The 19,188-nt window shown below is 45.5% G+C and overlaps 1 long non-coding RNA gene across 2 annotated transcripts in view; it reads right to left on the bottom strand.

The window, feature by feature from the left end:
* LOC307209140 overlaps positions 1-19,188 on the bottom strand; it is a 45,445-nt gene that overhangs the window by 15,319 nt on the left and 10,938 nt on the right. Inside the window, exon 4 of one of the 2 annotated variants that reach the window (XR_013835330.1) lies at positions 10,544-10,881. This is a non-coding gene — a long non-coding RNA (uncharacterized lncRNA). Of the gene's footprint in view, positions 1-1,619; positions 1,741-10,543; positions 10,882-19,188 lie in introns of those variants that run through there. The other variant, XR_013835331.1, reaches the window with a different exon arrangement.

The following is a 19,188-nucleotide window of genomic DNA, read 5'->3' as shown; positions in this document are numbered from 1 at the left end:
ACATAACACCGGTCTTGAAAGACCTACATTGGCTCCCAGTACGTTTCTGAGCACAATTCAAAGTGTTGGTGCTGACCTTTAAAGCCCTAAACGGCCTCGGCCCAGTATACCTGAAGGAGCATCTCCACCCCCATCATTCAGCCTGGACACACTGAGGTCCAGCGCCGAGGGCCTTCTGTCGGTTCCCTCATTACGAGAAGCAAAGCTACAGGGAACCAGGCAGAGGGCCTTCTCGGTGGTGGTGCCTGCCCTGTGGAACACCCTCCCATCAGATGTCAAAGCGATAAACAACTACCTGACATTCAGAAGACATCTTAAGGCAGCCCTGTTCAGGGAAGTTTTAAATGTGTGACATTTTAGTGTATTTTTGGTCTCTGTGGAAGCTGCCCAGAGTGGCTGGGGAAACCCACCCAGATGGGCCGGGTACACATAAATTATTATTATTATTATTATTATTATTATTATTATTATTATGTCCCTTCCAGTGGGTACTTTCTCATGCCACCACGGTAGCCTAACTGGAGGAATTTCCGCGGCCGAGCGCGCTTACCCCACCGCCAGAGCCCACTATCCCGAAGGCCCCTGGGATCAGAGGTGCCGCCTTCTCTCTTCTCTGACCCCCTTCCTCCCCGCCTGTTTGTTAAGTGCATCTGAAAAGCAAACTGAAATCCCACTCTCTGGGACGGCCACACTCCGATCACAGTGCCTACTAGTGAAGCAGGTGCAATAAAATAAAACTATTTGGCTATACAGTAACTTCTGCTATTCACACAGTGACCGCTGTCAGAGAAGGAGCAGCGCCTATTTACAGCTCTCCTATTTAAGTTGATGGAGGAAAGGAGGAGCTTTACACGTGCTGGGCGCGAAACCAAGCCGACGAATCTGGGATGCTATCTAGGCTGCGTCTCTCCCGCTCGCCCTCCCTCCTGCATTAGCCCTTTCCGCTCTGAGCTCGCCCGGGCGCATTTCTGTCCCCGTGTCTGCGCGCACACCTTCAATGAAAAACGAACCGAAGAGGGGCGCAACAGCGAGCGCTATCCAACAGCGGTGCCAACTTGAATAAACTACTTTTGCGCGGAAGGCGACAGGTAAGCTCCACCCCAGAATCAATGATAAGACCCCCATCCCCATCCCCACAAGTCTGCTTACATCGCGGCAGGGCCTCGGTGAGCATCTGGCGGCTTCCTTCCCCGAACGAAAAGCGGCCAGCTTGCCCCCCCCCCCCCCGTCTTAACCGGACTCCAGAGAGACTTTGGGAGTTCTAAGCAGGCGGAGGCAACCGCCTCAGGCCCAGCCTGTCGGGCGGCAGGGCTCACCCCCTTCTTTAAAGGGCCAGCGCCCGAGGCATCCCTTAGGACTTTAGCGTGCACAGCTAAATATGCAGGGTCTTGCGCGTCACAAGATCTAGGGCAGGCAGGTATGCACTGGCGGAGGAAGAGGAGGGCGGGGGAGTGCCCCACGCCCGGTAGCGCGACCCGGGTAGGGCGCCATCGCGGCTGTGCCCCCCCCCCCCGGCCGCCTGCTGCCCCCCCCCCCCAGCACGAAGCTCCGCCACTGCAGGCATGTGCAACAGGTCTCTTGGTGCCTGATCTAGGGGGAGGGCGATCCTTTTAGATTACCTGCTGCGCTGTTTTTCTCTGGGGAATTGTCACCTCTCGCCGGGACGTGGTAACGATCCTGAAGCCAGCCTGCCGGAGCGATGAATGGCAGTCGAATCCTCCCACACCCTTTTTTACTTGTAATGACCACTCCGCCCCGCCTATGTCCGTTGTTGCAGTACCTACAGACTTGCACCAGGGCGCTGTGTTTTAAACCAGTCCAGTTGGGGGCAGCAGTGTTTCCGAATATTAGTTGCTGAGTGGAGGAACCAGAGACCAAACTGCAAACATGCGCTGGATTATGGAGAAAGCTAGAGAGTTCCAGAGAGACATCTACTTCTGCTTCATTGACTATGCAAAAGCCTTTGACTGTGTCGACCACAGCAAACTATGGCAAGTTCTTAAAGAAATGGGAGTGCCTGATCACCTCATCTGTCTCCTGAGAAATCTCTATGTGGGACAAGAAGCTACAGTTAGAACTGGACATGGAACAACTGACTGGTTCAAAATTGGGAAAGGAGTACGACAAGGCTGCATTTTGTCTCCCTGCTTATTTAACTTATATGCAGAATTCATCATGCGAAAGGCTGGGCTGGATGAATCCCTAGCCGGAATTAAGATTGCCGGAAGAAATATCAACAACCTCAGATATGCAGATGACACAACCTTGATGGCAGAAAGTGAGGAGGAATTAAAGAACCTTTTATTGAGGGTGAAAGAGGAGAGTGCAAAATATGGTCTGAAGCTCAACATCAAAAAAACGAAGATCATGGCTACTGGTCCCATCACCTCCTGGCAAATAGAAGGGGAAGAAATGGAGGCAGTGAGAGATTTTACTTTCTTGGGCTCCATGATCACTGCAGATGGTGACAGCAGCCACGAAATTAAAAGACGCCTGCTTCTTGGGAGAAGGGCAATGACAGGCCTAGACAGCATCTTGAGAAGTAGAGACATCACCTTGCCAACAAAGGTCCGTATAGTTAAAGCTATGGTTTTCCCAGTAGTGATGTATGGAAGTGAGAGCTGGACCATAAAGAAGGCTGATCGCCGAAGAATTGATGCTTTTGAATTATGGTGCTGGAGGAGACTCTTGAGAGTCCCATGGACTGCAAGAAGATCAAACCTCTCCATTCTGAAGGAAATCAGCCCTGAGTGCTCACTGGAAGGACAGATTGTGAAGCTGAGGCTCCAGTACTTTGGCCACCTCATGAGAAGAGAAGACTCCCTGGAGAAGACCCTGATGTTGGGAAAGATGGAGGGCACAAGGAGAAGGGGGCGACAGAGGACGAGATGGTTGGATAGTGTTTTCGAGGTTACCAGCATGAGTCTGACCAAGCTGCGGGGGGCAGTGGAGGACAGGAGTGCCTGGCGTTCTCTGGTCCATGGGGTCACGAAGAGTCGGACACGACTAAACGACTAAACAACAGACTACTTACAACTGCCATTATCCTTGACTATTGGCCCTACTGGCCCAGGATTATGGGAGTTGCAGTCCAACAACATCTGGAAGGCTACACTTATCCAGAGCTACGATAAAGCATGTCATTTAAACACAAATCTACTTGTAGGGTTGTGCAGGTCTCTACAAGCATGTTTTAAAGTTATTTGTGCACTTTGGGTCAGGGGTCAACAGACTTTAGGCTTGAGGGGTCTGGACGTGAGAGGGTATTCACCAAGCCAAGAGAGGATTTTGTCCTGCGTGCATCATTGTCATCATCCTTAATTTGTATTCAAGTAACTTTTACTCAAAGTAAGTCCATTGAAATGAACAGAGCTAAGCTATTCATGCTGCTTACGGGGCTACTCTGAGTAAGACTCACAGATTCAATCTATAAATAATAATCTCCTCCTCTTCTTCTTCTTTTCTTCTTCTTCTTATTATTATTACTGTGCTCCAAGAGTGTTTAAGGAACATGCCAGCGCTGGATGAGTTACTTTTCATCCCGGCTCACACCTCCTGAGGTGTGGAGATTCACAACTCCAAGAGGTGGTGGAGCACAGTTGCCCTTTTCTTTCCTCCTGGGCGGGGAAGCAAAGATTCTGCCTCCAGCCATTCGGAGAGACGCCAGGATTGGATTGGAGATTCACAACTCTCTTGCATAACGTCTCTCCCAAAGGAAGCAGCGGTTGGAGGCGAAATCTTTGTTCCCCCTCCAGGAGGGAAGGAAAGGGCAACTATGCTCCACCACCTCCCCTTGCCTACTAACCTCATGGCTTTTCAAGGAGTCAGCTATATTAGGCATGTCAAGTATCCAGTATCCAAACCTGACAGTGACCTACCACCATGCTTGCCCATTGTCATTCTTCAACTTCAACATATTCTATTTGGCTGAGCTTATAGCTGGCTGCTGGTGGTGCAGAGCCTAGGACTTGCCGATCAGAAGGTCGGCGGTTCGAATCCCCGCGACAGGGTGAGCTCCCGTTGCTCGGTCTCTGCTCCTGCCAACCTAAAGCACATCAAAGTGCAAGTAGATCAATAGGTACCACTCTGGTGGGAAGGTAAACGGCGTTTCCGTGCGCTGCTCTGGTTTGCCAGAAGCGGCTTAGTCATGCTGGCCACATGACCCGGAAGCTGTACACCGGCTCCCTCGGCCAGTAAAGCGAGATCAGCGCTGCAACCCCAGTGTCGGTCACGACTGGACCTAATGGTCAGGGGTCCCTTTACCTTTATAGTTGGCTGCCTCACCTGAGGATCATGTCCAGCCATCCTCTGCAAAAGGCAGTATCTTTCCAGGGTTGAGGAAGCTGCCTTATACCAAGACATATTCTGTTCTGAAGGGTAGAGGGTCAGGAGTGCCTGGGAGTGGGCCCCAGCCAACAAAATGCCTGGGGCAGGTTGGGGGGGGGGAGAGAAGTGCACTCAGAGGCGTATGAGGGGGGGAGGGGGGCTGCCCCGGGTGCCATCATGGGGGGTGGGGAGAGGTGAGCAGGAGCCTCAACCTGCAGGACACTCCACCTCCTCCTCTCCTCAGGGAGGCCACGTTGACAGCCCAGCTGCGCACTGGGCATGCCTGGTTTGGGTACGAGCGGGAGCAGTGGGAGCGTGCTGTTCTGGCTCTGTAGACGGATCATGAGTCATGAGACTTCCTTTGCCTCTCTGAACAGAGGCGCTTGCTTAGAAGAGGGGGTGGGAATTGGCATGCCTTCGAAGCCCCGTTTGCTCCGTTCTCTGTGTTTGTGAGCCTCCTGGAAGGCAGAAAGCAGCATGCTGCCTTTCCTTCCTCCCTTCTCTCTGTGTTTTGAACCAGTCAGTTGTTCCATATCCAGTTCTAACTGTAGCTTCTTGTCCCACATAGAGATTTCTCAGGAGACAGATGAGGTGATCAGGCACTCCCATTTCTTTAAGAACTTGCCATAGTTTGCCATGGTCGACACAGTCAAAGGCTTTTGCATAGTCAATGAAGCAGAAGTAAATGTCTTTCTGGAACTCTCTAGCTTTCTCCATAATCCAGCGCATGTTTGCAATTTGGTCTCTGGTTCCTCTGCCTCTTCTAAATCCAGCTTGCACTTCTGGGAGTTCTCGGTCCACATACTGCTTGAGCCTTCCTTGTAGAATTTTAAGCATAACCTTGCTAGCGTGAGAAATTAGTGCAATTGTGCGATAGTTGGAGCATTCTTTGGCACTGCCCTTCTTTGGGATTGGGATGTAGACTGATCTTCTCCAATCTTCTGGCCACTGCTGAGTTTTCCAAACTTGCTGGCATATTGAGTGTAGCACCTTAACAGCATCATCTTTTAAAATTTTAAATAGTTCAGCTGGAATACCATCACTTCCACTGGCCTTGTTATTTGCAGTGCTTTCTAAGGCCCATTTGACTTCACTCTCCAGGATGTCTGGCTCAAGGTCAGCAACCACACTACCTGGGGTATATGAGACATCCGTTTCTTTCTGGTATAATTCCTCTGTGTATTCTTGCCACCTCTTCTTAATGTCTTCTGCTTCTGTTAGGTCCTTTCCACTTTTGTCCTTTATTATGGAAATCTTTGTATGAAATGTTCCTTTCATATCTCCAATTTTCTTGAACAGATCTCTGGTTCTTCCCATTCTATTGCTTTCCTCTATTTCTTTGCATTGCTTGTTTAAGAAGTTCTTCTTGTCTCTCCTTGCTATTCTTTGGAAATCTGCATTTAATTTCCTGTATGTTTCACGATCTCCCTTGCATTTTGCTTGCCTTCTCTCCCCCGCTATTTGTAAGGCCTCGTTGGACAGCCACTTTGCTTTCTTGCATTTCCTTTTCATTGGGATGGTTTTCGTTGCTGCCTCCTGTATAATGTTACGAGCCTCCATCCATAGTTCTTCAGGCACTCTGTCCACCAAATCTAAATCCTTAAACCTGTTCCTCACTTCCACTGTGTATTCATAAGGGATTTGACTTAGATTGTATCTTACCGGCCCAGTGGTTTTTCCTACTTTCTTCAGTTTAAGCTTGAATTTTGCTATAAGAAGCTGATGATCTGAGCCACAGTCAGCTCCAGGTCTTGTTTTTGCTGACTGTATAGAGCTTCTCCATCTTTGGCTGCAGAGAATATAATCAATCTGATTTCGATGCTGCCCATCTGGTGATGTCCATGTGTAGAGTCGTCTCTTGTGTTGTTGGAAAAGCGTGTTTGTGATGACCAGCTTGTTCTCTTGACAGAACTCTATTAGCCTTTGCCCTGCTTCGTTTTGATCTCCAAGGCCAAACTTGCCAGTTGTTCCTTTTATCTCTTGACTCCCTACTTTAGCATTCCAATCCCCTATAATGAGAAGAACATCCTTCTTTGGTGTCACTTCTATAAGGTGTTGTAAGTCTTCATAGAATTGGTCAATTTCAGTGTCTTCAGCACCAGTAGTTGGTGCATAAACTTGGATTACTGTGCCAAGGCTTATCTGAGCAATAAATCTTCTTCAGAGAGCCTGCTTGAAAATTTTTTGCTGCTATTTAGCGAGTGGGGAGGAGAGAGAGACAGAGAGCCTGCATGCGAAAAACTTTGCTGCTATTTAGCGAGTGGGGAGGAGAGAGAGAGACAGAGAGCCTGCTTGAAAAAACTTTGCTGCTATTTAGCGAGTGGGGAGGAGAGAGGGACAGAGAGCCTGCTTGCTTTAAAGAAGCCAACCGGACAGGAGCCGCTTACACTCGTGTAAGCGGCTCCTCTCCTCTCATCTCCCACTTTGCTCCTTTAAAGCAAGCAGGCTCTCTGTCCCTCTCTCCTCCCCACTCAGGGGCTCTTCTCCCGCTTTGCTGTTTCAAAGCGAGCCATGGAGGAGGGAAGGAAGGGGAACCATGGATCCACTGCTCACGACTGCAGCAGATCCCCCCGCCATCCATAGGCATTCCCTCCATAACACGCACAGACAATTCCCCTTACTTTCTAGGAGGAAAAAAGTGAGTGTTATGGTCCGAAAAATACGGTACTTAATTCGTTCCGGAGGTCTGTTCTTAACCTGAAACTGTTCTTAACCTGAAGCACCACTTTAGCTAATGGGGCCTCCTGCTGCTGCTGCGCCGCCGGAGCACGATTTCTGTTCTCATCCTGAAGCAAAGTTCCTAACCCGAGGTACTATTTCTGGGTTAGCGGAGTCTGTAACCTGAAGCGTATGTAACCTGAAGTCTATGTAACCCGAGGTACCACTGTATTAGAAATCACCCCCAAATTGGCCTTACTAAACATCTTCCAGAACAATAATGCCCACTTACACCACAAAGAACTCATAACCCACCTACTTTTAGCAGCCTGAAGCATTATAGCCAGAGACTGGAGAGACCTGTCAGAAGGAAGCAGGGCTCCAGGAAGGCTTGGGAGTCACAGGCAGACTGTGTGCTGTTGCCCCACACTCCCGAGCGGCCCCCGCACTTTGCAGGTGGCCTTCCCCCTCGGGGGAGGCTTGGGAGGCTCCCCTGCCCAGGAAGCAGCCCAGGAACGTGGGGCAATGGCAGCGCACCACCTGCCCGCAACTCCCAAAACATCAGGAAGTGGAAAGAACTCTCTTGGGAGAAGGTGGCCTCTCCTTCCTTGCAGGTCTTAAACAGAGGCTGGATGGCCATCGGTCAGGGATGGTCTAGTTGAGATTCCTGCATTGCCCCTGGGGGTTGGTTAGATGACCCTCAGAGGTCCCTTCCAACTCAACAATTCTCTGGTGCAGGTTTGTGCAGGTTTTTAGGTACAAGTTGGATGCAAGGGGTGCATAGGATTGCAGCCCATCTTATGCACCGTCGGCTCGGGAATAAGTCCCACTGATCATGATGAGACTCGCAGGTGAGTAGATTGCTGCTGTGCTGTCCTGCTTTTTACATAAGTGTTTTCCTCTTCAGATAATACAGAGCACGGTGAAATCACAATAAATAAAACCTCCCCTTCAGTAGTTTCAAGCACTACTACAGGTTCCACATAATATCTGTACTGCATTGTTTAGTGTGGCAGCAGCTGCACTTTGGAACTCCCTGCCTATTTCAACAAAGCAGGTCCCTTTGCTATACGCTTTTCAGGCACCTGCTAAAAGCATTCTTAGATGCTTAGGAAGTTGAAGTAATTTTAATCTGTTTTAATATTTTAGCTTTTGTATGTTTTAAAGTAGGGTTGTTAATTTTTCTTGATTTTACTGATGTGGTTTGTTGTTGTTGTTGTTACTCCTGAAACCCCCTGCACCCCCAAATATTCATCATTTTAGGAGTATAATTGTGTTGGAGGAGGTCTTTTTGTCATTGCCATTGCCACTGTTAAACAATTAGGAGTCAGAAATCTTTGCCAATGATGAACTTCAAAGCACATATTGGTAGATCTTAATTTACCTTCTGCTCCCCATGCTCTAAAGTACTATCTAAAACAGGCAAAGGCAAACTCCAGCCCTCCAGATGTTTGGGACTACAATTCCCATCATCCCTGACCACTTTGCCGTTGCCTGATCTAAAAGCTAAATATGGTGCCATGAGAAGTGTTGAATTCTGAGCTTCAAAACATTTCCACTGAAAAAACCCAGGCCGACGCCACTTTTCACAGTAGCCCCCACCCCAGCAGAACAATACAACATTGACAAGAAGACAGTGGGTACCCAAAGTCATAAGATGGGGGGTCATAAGAATCTTTTCCATTCAAATATTTTAAACATTTTTTTTTGTTCCATTTATCCTTTCAAAACATTTACACAACATTTATACCATGTGAAAATTTTATTTGCTCCTTTATGATTTAACAACTATAATTAACCCAAAACATGAAAAATCATTTTATGATTATGAGATCAAATTTAGCTCATCCCAGAGTTTTCTGGAATGGACCTGCTAAATCTCTATGCAGAAGCTCCAGAAGTCACTTAGAATTTCTTTCACATTTTGTGTAAATAGGAGCTGTACAAAATATTTCACATACATACATACATACATACATACATACATATTTCAGGTAAGCACACATATATAAAAAAGAACAAAAGAGGAAAAAAGAAGAAAAGAAAAAAGGAGAAGAAAAGTTGGAAGAATTTCTTCCAAATTTATTCTACAAATATCTCAATATGTAAATATTAATAAAATTTCATTGATTGACTTCCATTGCTTACACTTCACTCCCTATATACATTTTAAGTTTTCTTTGATTTCTTTCCATTTTTTGATATAGTTGTCTTTGAATAAGTTCGTATTTTTATTTGTTATCCAAAGACCTAAATATTTCACTTGACCTATTTTTAGCCCTGTTGTTTTCTCTAACTCTTCTCTGTCTTTCTCTCCCATATTCTTTGCCAATAGTTTCAACTTTTCTGTATTCTACTTAAAGCCCAAAACCTTGCCGAATTCCTTCATTTTTTCCTAGAGTTCTTTGAATACTTTCTAATGGCGCTTCCGTTGTTATAATCACATCATCTGCGAATCCTTTAACTTTATAGCACTGGTTTCCTACCTTTATCCCTCTAATTTCCTTGTCTTTTCTTAATGCTCCTAGAAGGGTTTCCAATACCGTAATGAATAACAGTGGTGACAGGGGGCATCCCTGTCTAACCCCTCTCTCAATATCAAATCCCTCTGTAATTTCATTATTTATCATTAGCTTCGCCTTTTGTTTTTTGTAGATAGCTTTAATTCCATTCATTATTCTATTTCCTATTCTCAAACTTTCAAATGTCTCCGTCAGGAAACTCCATGAGATACAATCAAATGCCTTTTCAGCATCTATTAATAACATTACTATTTTTTTACTCAGGTTCATTTCGGCATATTCCAGTAAGTCAATAATTATCCTAGTGTTATATTTTATTTGTCTTTCCGGTAGGAAATCAGTCTGGTCTTTCCTTAATAATTCTTTTTAAAATGATTTTCATCCTATTTGCTAAGACCCCAGTAAAAATTTTATAGTCTATATTCAACAGAGAAATCGGTCTATAATTTTTAATCAACTTTGGGTCTGCCCCTTGTTTTGGAAGGAGAGTTAACAAAGCTTCTTGCCAGGATTCTGGAATTTCTCCTTTGTCTAATATATCATCCATAATAAATTTAAGTTTGGGGGCCACTATATCGGAGTTGTTGTTGATTTACTCCCCCTGCAAGTATTACACTCCATAAAGGATTTACATGGCTTTAACTTCATATCTGAACACAATCCTGGCCTTTTACTTAATGTCTGAAAATTGGCATGTCCTAAACACCTGTGGAACAAATGTGTGCATTCATCATGTGGAGGCTTTCCCCCCCGTTTACATTGTCATCTCTACTTTTAAATTTTCTTTGTTGTAAGATTCCAAACAATTTCCCCTTATATGATACAATGAATTTTCTAGCTTTCCTGCTATGCAAACCTTTCCATTTCACATTTCTCTTCAACAAATCTAACTTCAAAATTCATAGAAGTTTCGAAATGGACATTAACTTATGTTCAAGTTGAGGAATAAACATAACATTAATTACAATTGTTCCTATACACTTTACACACATGTCTAAAAAGGCAAACAGTGAAATCAAAAAAATCAGTATATTCACCTGCATAGGCCGAGGTGGTCAAAGGCCACAGCCCAAGCAAAAAGGCGTTACTTCTGCAGAGATGCCATACAGCAGACCCATCAGCAAATATAATTCCATAAATTCATGGTGCCAATAGGAAAAGATACTTTCCGCCAGATACTTCATGCCAAGTGAGGCCGAGCCTTTTACATCTGCCAAGGTTCAGGCGTGAACAGCCTATGAAAATTCCAGTCTTCAGTATCTCAGGTGGGCAACTGGAGAAACTTCTTCCCACCTGTTCTGTATAAGGTTATGTGTGATGACAACAGATCCAGTAAAATAAAGGTTCTCTCAGGGGACCCATGGTGTTTATTAACCTGGAAAGAAGAGATAATAAGGTATGGTGAGATAACAATGGCTCTCAGGCTGGACTGACATGAAATTGGGCTCATTTAGACTGCCCTTGCATTGAACAAGTGAGAAGCCTGGTTTGTATGGCACAGTTAGCCACATTATGGATTACTGGAACCATGCCAGTGTGTAGGCTCCCACGGAGGAACCTGCAGCCACTTTGCCCCTCCCTGGTGCTGTGTTCTAAAACTCTTGGGCTTGCCAATCAGAAGGTTGGCAGTTCGAATCCCCGCAACAGGGTGAGCTCCCATTGCTCGGTCCCTGCTCCTGCCCCCCTAGCAGTTCAAAAGCACGCTAGTGCAAGTAAACAAATAGGTACTTCTGTGGCAGGAGCTTTCTGTGCGCTCTGGCACTTGTCACGGTGTCCTGTTGTGCCAGAAGCGGTTTAGCCATGCTGGCCACATGACCTGGAAAGCTGTTTGTGAACAAACACTGGCTCCTTCGGCCTGAAAGCGAGATGAACCCCATAGTTGCCTTTGACTGGACTTAACCGTCCAGGGGTCTTTTACCTTTACCTTTTACTTGCCATGCTGTGCTGAGTTGCCTGAAGCAGGACTCAAGGTTAACCTCTCTTTTCACTAACCATGTAGCCTAGGGTCACATTTGGTCAAGGCACCGGCAGGGCAAACAATTTCCAGAGGAAGCAATTCATTCTTTATTACCAAAGGTCACACACAGGTTAGGGAAATTGTAGCCGCCCATGACTCACTTGCTGCAGAAGAAAGGCCACACCCCGACTTCAGCAGACACAGAGCAATGGCTCCAAACTACAAGAAAGAAGATTCCACCTAAACATTAGGAAGAACTCCCTGACAGTAAGAGCTGTTCGACAGTGGAATTTGCTGCCAAGGAGTGTGGTGGAGTCTCCTTCTTTGGAGGTCTTTAAGCAGAGGCTTGACAACCATATGTCAGGAGTGCTCTGATGGTGTTTCCTGCTTAGCAGGGGGTTGGACTCGATGGCCCTTGTGGTCTCTTCCAACTCTATGATTCTATGATTCTACGTATCTGCGCAAGCAGACACATTCTGCCTGCATGTAACCTGCAGGAGGTGTGGACATCTGTGACTCTCTACCAGCCTTCCCTGTCTCGCCCTCCCCCTGCACTTATTCTCCACTCTGCCATCCTACAGCCTCTGCTGCATCTGACTCATCTCCCAGCTGCAACAGGTTCCCTCAGAAGACTGATCCCTTCCTTCTTCCAAGTCCATTTCCAACCCAGCTTTTCCTGGTGCCCATTCATCAGTATCCAGCCAGTCCCAGACACATAGGCACCATACATTTAAAGCCGTATCATGCCACTTTAAACCATCACATTTATTATTATTATTATTATTTTATATTTATTATTATTACTACTACTACTATTTATATTTTATATTTATATACTGCCCTATACCTGGAGGTTTCCGGGCAGTTCACAGAACAAAATCAAAATACAAAACCACAAAATATATAATCAAAATAAAAACAACAACCCAATAAGAGCCCCTCCCCTCCCAAACCCAACCCCCAAACCCACCACATTTTAAAAGGGCATAGGATGTAAACTGGATCAACCAAAGGCCTGGTTAAAAAGGAACGTTTTTGCCTGGGGACTAAAGGTGTATAATGAAAGTGCCAGCCGAACCTCCCTGGTGGTACACCTGCAAACGGGTATTGAAAGAGAAATTTGTTAAGGAATGTATGAGAGACCTCACAATTGGGGAAATGAGACAACTTATTTTGACCATGGAACTATCACTGTGTGGAGTGCAACAAAGGCTATGGAAGGCTACCACAAAATAAAAGACAAGATGAATAATGCATGCTTACATCAAATAAATGCAACTCTTTGTAGTAAGTTCTGAAAGATGCTCCTCAGGTAAAACTCTTCCCTAGGGTCTTTGGGGTATGTTACACTATAGAGGCTGGAATGCACACATCCCTACAAAGGGATAATTTGTTTTCTTTACAGCGTGATCCTATCAAATCCTACTCAAGGTACAAACTGGATAGGATTTGAGAGCAACATTAAAAGTTTTCTGTTGTGAAACAGAAATGTGAGTTGGCAGTTACAAAAGAGAAGATATGTGATCCAGAAGAATAGGGAATTGGGAGCACAGGCACAACCTAGAGAAACAATTTAACTGCACTAAAAGTGACAAGTGCTTGTAGAACAGGAAGCATTATAGCCAGAGACTGGAGAGACCTGTCAGGAGGAAGCAGGGCTCCAGGAAGGCTTGGGAGTCACAGGCAGACTGTGTGCTGTTGCCCCACACTCCCGGGCGGCCCCCACACTTTGCAGGTGGCCTTCCCCCTCGGGGGAGGCTTGGGAGGCTCCCCCGCCCAGGAAGCAGCCCAGGAACGTGGGGCAATGGCAGCGCACCACCTGCCCGCAACTCCCAAAACATCAGGAAGTGGAAAGAACTCTCTTGGGAGAAGGTGGCCTCTCCTTCCTTGCAGGTCTTAAACAGAGGCTGGATGGCCATCGGTCAGGGATGGTCTAGTTGAGATTCCTGCATTGCCCCTGGGGGTTGGTTCGATGAGCCTCAGGGGTCCCTTCCAACTCAACAATTCTCTGGTGCAGGTTTGTGCAGGTTTTTAGGTACAAGTTGGATGCAAGGGGTGCATAGGATTGCAGCACATCTTATGCACCGTCGGCTCGGGAATAAGTCCCACTGGTCATGATGAGACTCGCAGGTGAGTAGATTGCTGCTGTGCAGTCCTGCTTTTTACATAACTGTTTTCCTCTTCAGATAATACAGAGCTTGGTGAAATCACAATAAATAAAACCTCCCCTTCAGTAGTTTCAAGCACTACTACAGGTTCCACATAATATCTGTACTGCATTGTTTAGTGTGGCAGCAGCTGCACTTTGGAACTCCCTGCCTATTTCAACAAAGCAGGTCCCTTTGCTATACGCTTTTCAGGCACCTGCTAAAAGCATTCTTAGATGCTTAGGAAGTTGAAGTAATTTTAATCTGTTTTAATATTTTAGCTTTTGTATGTTTTAAAGTAGGGTTGTTAATTTTTCTTGATTTTACTGATGTGGTTTGTTGTTGTTGTTACTCCTGAAACCCCCTGCACCCCCAAATATTCATCATTTTAGGAGTATAATTGTGTTGGAGGAGGTCTTTTTGTCATTGCCATTGCCACTGCTAAACAATTAGGAGTCAGAAATCTTTGCCAATGATGAACTTCAAAGCACATACTGGTAGATCTTAATTTACCTTCTGCTCCCCATGCTCTAAAGTACTATCTAAAACAGGCAAAGGCAAATTCCAGCCCTCCAGATGTTTGGGACTACAATTCCCATCATCCCTGACCACTTTGCCGTTGCCTGATCTAAAAGCTAAATATGGTGCCATGAGAAGTGTTGAATTCTGAGCTTCAAAACATTTCCACTGAAAATCTGCAAAAAACCCAGGCCAACGCCACTTTTCACAGTAGCCCCCACCCCAGCAGAACAATACAACATTGACAAGAGGACAGTGGGTACCCAAAGTCATAAGATGGGGGGTCATAAGAATCTTTTCCATTCAAATATTTTAAACATTTTTTTTTGTTCCATTTATCCTTTCAAAACATTTACACAACATTTATACCATGTGAAAATTTTATTTGCTCCTTTATGATTTAACAACTATAATTAACCCAAAACATGAAAAATCATTTTATGATTATGAGATCAAATTTAGCTCATCCCAGAGTTTTCTGGAATGGACCTGCTAAATCTCTATGCAGAAGCTCCAGAAGTCACTTAGAATTTCTTTCACATTTTGTGTAAATAGGAGCTGTACAAAATATTTCACATACATACATACATACATACATACATACATATTTCAGGTAAGCACACATATATAAAAAAGAACAAAAGAGAAAAAAAGAAGAAAAGAAAAAAGGAGAAGAAAAGTTGGAAGAATTTCTTCCAAATTTATTCTACAAATATCTCAATATGTAAATATTAATAAAATTTCATTGATTGACTTCCATCGCTTACACTTCACTCCCTATATACATTTTAAGTTTTCTTTGATTTCTTTCCATTTTTTGATATAGTTGTCTTTGAATAAGTTCGTATTTTTATTTGTTATCCAAAGACCTAAATATTTCACTTGACCTATTTTTAGCCCTGTTGTTTTCTCTAACTCTTCTCTGTCTTTCTCTCCCATATTCTTTGCCAATAGTTTCAACTTTTCTGTATTCTACTTAAAGCCCAAAACCTTGCCGAATTCCTTCATTTTTTCCTAGAGTTCTTTGAATACTTTCTAATGGCGCTTCCGTTGTTATAATCACATCATCTGCGAATCCTTTAACTGTTATTCTAAAGCAGCAATGCTGCAGCAAGCAAAGGCTACAGCAGCTCAGACAGCTGCTTGTGGCTGCAAAGCCAGACAGGATGTTTGTGACTGTTGCCATGGAAACAAAGGGGCAGTCCATTCTGTACTGAGCACCGGATGTTAGCTCAGTGTGTGTGTCATATGACCTGTACAGGATGTACATGGGTGGAGTTTGGAGTTTCTCTCTGTTTGTTGAAGAGAGCAGACATGTTTTCTCTTTTACTGTTTGACTGCTGAAGACAGGAATAAAACATGTAGATACATTTCTGTCTGAGTCTGATTCCCCTCCCTGGGGATATGCTGGAGAGCAGGGAGGAGGAGAGCAGTTGGTGTGTTTTTCTCACAGCCTGAGGAAAATCGCCGGAACGGACCTCGTGTGTTTATCCTACCGGGAGTCGCCGGAGGGAGGTCAAAAGAATTCAGCCGGTGCCTGGAGAGATAGGCACATACCTCTGACCGGCCCTGAATTCTGACATTGGTAGCAGCTGACGGTTGCTACGATCCATGGGAGTCTGCATCAAGGAGACTGTATTCATCCCTCTCCATGGAAGCCTGAGATGGAAGCTGATTCTCTGCAGCCAGAAGCTGACCAGAAGAAGCTGAAAGCCAAGCTACGGAGCCCAGGTATGAGATTTTCGGGCCTTAGAAGTGTGAATGCAGATGGATTAATTCTCTGCTTCATGGGAGCAACGTTTGGGAAAAACAGCTCCGAGAGAGAAGAGTCTGCATTCCAAACATTCCTGTGGTTTTTCCTGTCCAAGGAAAGGAATGTGGTTGCTTAGCAACGCAGATAAGGGCTGGATGTCAGGCTATGCCCAGAGTGGCACAAACAAGTCGTGTTTTGACTAGGCCTTTACACAGGAACTGTTGGAAAGGGACTTTCCAAGCGGCTAGTGTTATTGCTGCCAGGTGCACAGAGTGTAAACAAGCCAGCTATTGGATTTTAGAGGCTTGTGTTTGAGAGTCAATGCAAGGACTCAAAATGGATGCCAAGAAGGGGGGAGGCCTGCCTTCTCCACCCCTTTTGACCAGTGACAATTATGCATCTTGGTCTATTAAGATGAAGGCTTTGCTGCAGAATCAGAGACTGTTTAGGGTGATTGAGAACCCCATCCCTGCAGCACCAACGCGTGCTTGGGAGTCTCAGGATGTGAAGGCCAGAACTGCTATAATTCTGTGCGTGTCAGACTCTCAGCTTGTTCATATACAAGATTTACAGCACGCGAAAGATGTTTGGGACACGCTGAGAAGGACACATCAGAGAGATGCAGGTTCTTCAGCGTTGCTGTATTTTGAAAAGTTGACCAACCTGAGGCTTGCGCCTGATGGAGATGTTCAAGCGCACCTGACGGAAATGAAATTTCTGCGTCAGCAGATGGTGGAACGCAATTTCCGTCTGCAAGAGGAAGTGTTTTGCTTCATGGTGATCAACAGCCTGAATCGGACTTACAAAACGGTTGCCAGTCAGCTGGGGTCTCTCCCAGCGCAAGATCTAACATCGGACAGGGTCTTTGCCGTGGTTCTGAATGAACATGACAGACTTGCCGCCCTGGAAGTCAAGGACAGGGGGAGACAAGAACGGAGTTCTGACACCCCCACTGCTGTAGCTACTGGAGGAGACGCCGTAGCTTTGAACGTTGTCCGATGCCACAATTGTGGACAGACTGGGCATCTTCAGCGGTACTGCAGGAAGCCACGTCAGAACAAAGGAGCCAAGGGAAGCTCCACGAAGTCTGAGGCGTCAGGCAGAAGTCATGCCAAGTCACAGGCGAAGCCTGCAAAGGCTTTGATGTCCCTAAAAGCCACACCACAAGTGGGGAATTCCTTCGTTTTAGACACAGGAGCGACGGTTCACATGACCCATCGTAGGGATTTGTTTTCGTCGTTTAAGAAGCGAAGCTTCGTTGTACAACAAGCCAACGGTCAAGAGCTGGAAGCCACCGGAATTGGGACTGTGTATCTTAAAAGTCTGAACTTGACTATAAACGATGTTTATTTGGTTCCAGAGTTGAAGTACAATCTGCTCAGCGTTTCGCAGATTACCAAGAAGGGACTAAAACTGTCCTATGATGATCAACACTGCGAGATCTACAAAGATGGAGAGTTGTATCTTTCTGCCGAAGAGAAAGATGGACTGTATTTGTTGACTTTTGATCGAAGTGATTACATGGAATGTAATTCTTGTGATTCTAACATGATTTCTTTTGCAGGTGTAGCCAAGAAGAACGCCAAGCAGGTCACCTCGAGGGTCGACAGGGCATTTCAGCGGGTGTATGCTGATGTGATTGGTCCTTTAGCACCATCTAGAGGCAATGCAAAGTATTACCTAATATGTGTTGATTCTTTCACAGGTTTTGTCTGGATTTATCTTTTGGAGAGACCGAAAGAAGCCTTAGAAAGGTTTAAAGAGTTTTGTGACAAGGTTAAAAATATGCATGATGCTGACATAGATTGTCTTTGCACAGATGAGAAGCCAATTTTTCTCTTACAGGATTTCCAGAGGTTCCTGAAGAAGAAAGGGATAAGACACAAAATTGCAGCTTCCGAAGAAGCTTGGAAGAGATGTATCTGTGTTAGGGTGAACAAAGAATTGCAAAAGGGAATGGAAGCGCAATTGCTTAGTTCACATCTGCCACATGAGTACTGGGCTGAGTCACTAATGTCATTTTGTTACACGTGGTTGAGAAAGGTTTCAAAAGACTTGGGATGTTCTCCTTTTGAGAAACTGTTCCACAGAAAACCTTCTGTTGCCCATTTCAAGGTTTTTGGGTCTCATGTGAGGACAGAAGCTCCGGGTGGAGTAAAGAATGCCAGAGGCATTTTTGTGGGTTATGAAAAGGGTCTCTACAGAGTAATTTTGTCTGAATCTGGTCAGGTGATTCTCACAAAATTCCTAGAGAGTGCTCCTGAACAGGAGAGAGTGGTTGTTCACACATTTCCCACAGGTGATGATGATGATTCTGATGATGATGATGATGAGTTTGATCTTATTGAGTTCAGTAGTACTGATGATGACAGCGATAGCTCAGACAGCTCAGTTGTCACAGTCATTGAGGGGAAATCTCACGTAATGACTAGACCCTCAGAAGAGGAGGATGAACCACTGATTAAGCTTAGTACTGGTTCTCCAGAGAGTTCAGAGGCTGAACCAGAAAGCAAGGGAGAGCAGCACCTCTTACGTAGGTCTGAGAGAGCAACGAAGGGTGTACCACCCAAGAGGTATTCAAAAGAGTTTGCCAACCAAGCTATTGCGTGTGTTGCTGTTGTAAACGACCAAGGTCGAATTGAAGTTGTGTCTGAGTCAGAGACAAAGGCACAACAGAGAGTTGTTAACCAAGGTAATGCAGAAGCACTCATTCCTTGGAAGTCACACAACCAGAGAGGTACATTGGTAAAACCAGTGGCGGGTAGTTCCAAGGGTGGAACTGAAACAACAGGGGAGTGTTATAAGTATAACAACTGTTTGTTTTCTTCTCTGGATGACGCTTTGCTCGCAGCACGCATTGATACTTTAGGGGGAGTATGTTATTCTAAAGCAGCAATGCTGCAGCAAGCAAAGGCTACAGCAGCTCAGACAGCTGCTTGTGGCTGCAAAGCCAGACAGGATGTTTGTGACTGTTGCCATGGAAACAAAGGGGCAGTCCATTCTGTACTGAGCACCGGATGTTAGCTCAGTGTGTGTGTCATATGACCTGTACAGGATGTACATGGGTGGAGTTTGGAGTTTCTCTCTGTTTGTTGAAGAGAGCAGACATGTTTTCTCTTTTACTGTTTGACTGCTGAAGACAGGAATAAAACATGTAGATACATTTCTGTCTGAGTCTGATTCCCCTCCCTGGGGATATGCTGGAGAGCAGGGAGGAGGAGAGCAGTTGGTGTGTTTTTCTCACAGCCTGAGGAAAATCGCCGGAACGGACCTCGTGTGTTTATCCTACCGGGAGTCGCCGGAGGG

The sequence above is a fragment of the Podarcis cretensis genome (assembly GCF_951804945.1).
Source record: "Podarcis cretensis genome assembly, chromosome: 2".
NCBI lineage: Eukaryota > Metazoa > Chordata > Lepidosauria > Squamata > Lacertidae > Podarcis > Podarcis cretensis.
The sequence above is the reverse complement of the archived record's forward strand: the minus strand, read 5'-3'. Positions and strand labels throughout refer to the sequence as shown.